The sequence below is a fragment of the Micropterus dolomieu genome, linkage group LG05, assembly GCF_021292245.1.
Source record: "Micropterus dolomieu isolate WLL.071019.BEF.003 ecotype Adirondacks linkage group LG05, ASM2129224v1, whole genome shotgun sequence".
Classification (NCBI taxonomy): Eukaryota; Metazoa; Chordata; class Actinopteri; order Centrarchiformes; family Centrarchidae; genus Micropterus; species Micropterus dolomieu.
This window is the reverse complement of record NC_060154.1, coordinates 27,660,667-27,661,497: the sequence shown is the minus strand read 5'-3', so window position 1 is coordinate 27,661,497 and position 831 is coordinate 27,660,667.

Sequence of the window (831 nt, the reverse complement as noted above, 5' to 3'; positions counted from 1 at the left end):
CTGATGACCAATTTTCAATGTGGTATTGTATTTTATTTTGGAGGTAAAACAACTTAACATCCGTTTTTTGTCTTGAGAATGTTCCTCGGGATCCTGAGGGCCATTAATGAGGACTTGGTCTTACCAACATCTCCACTTCTTGCCTGGATGGCATATGGCCTAACAAACTAGTGCATGCTAGATAAATGCAAAATACACCATGTTTTCTAACAAAGAGACTGTACAAATATTTGTAGGGTGATGGGGTTCAGAAAAGGTTTATGATTTTTTTTTTCTCACTGAAGGGAGGTAATTTTTTGGAGGAGAGCAGGGGAGGCTGTGTTATATTTTTTTCTCACTCTAGATTTATATTTTATTTCAGTCTTCCCATGCAAGAATTGTGATTTTCATCATCACAATAAGCTTCTAGCAAACAGGACCAGCATGCCAGTTTTTAGAAACATATCTTTGTGGATATTATTGAGTAAATGTTAACTCTAGCAAGACGTAACGTTCCTTCACGTTGTTCTACATTACAACAGAAAGTTACAACAGAAAGGAAGGAAAAACTAGATGTGTCATAAGAAGTTAGTCTGTAATATAATTCAAGTTCAGATTCACATGTTGAGAACTTTCCTACTAATTCATGTGAAGTCAAGTGAAATGAAACATTTTGACTTGGGTTCCCTTAACTTATTTATGTTTAAATTGGGGTTAAAATTATTTATACTTTTCTTCTTCTAGTGAATATTGGGGGAAGATTGTCCCAGGTTTTTTCAGAGACAGGAGATGAGAAAAGAAAATATAAATTCGGAGGGCAAACTAAAAGTAAACTATAAGATCCCCCCCCCC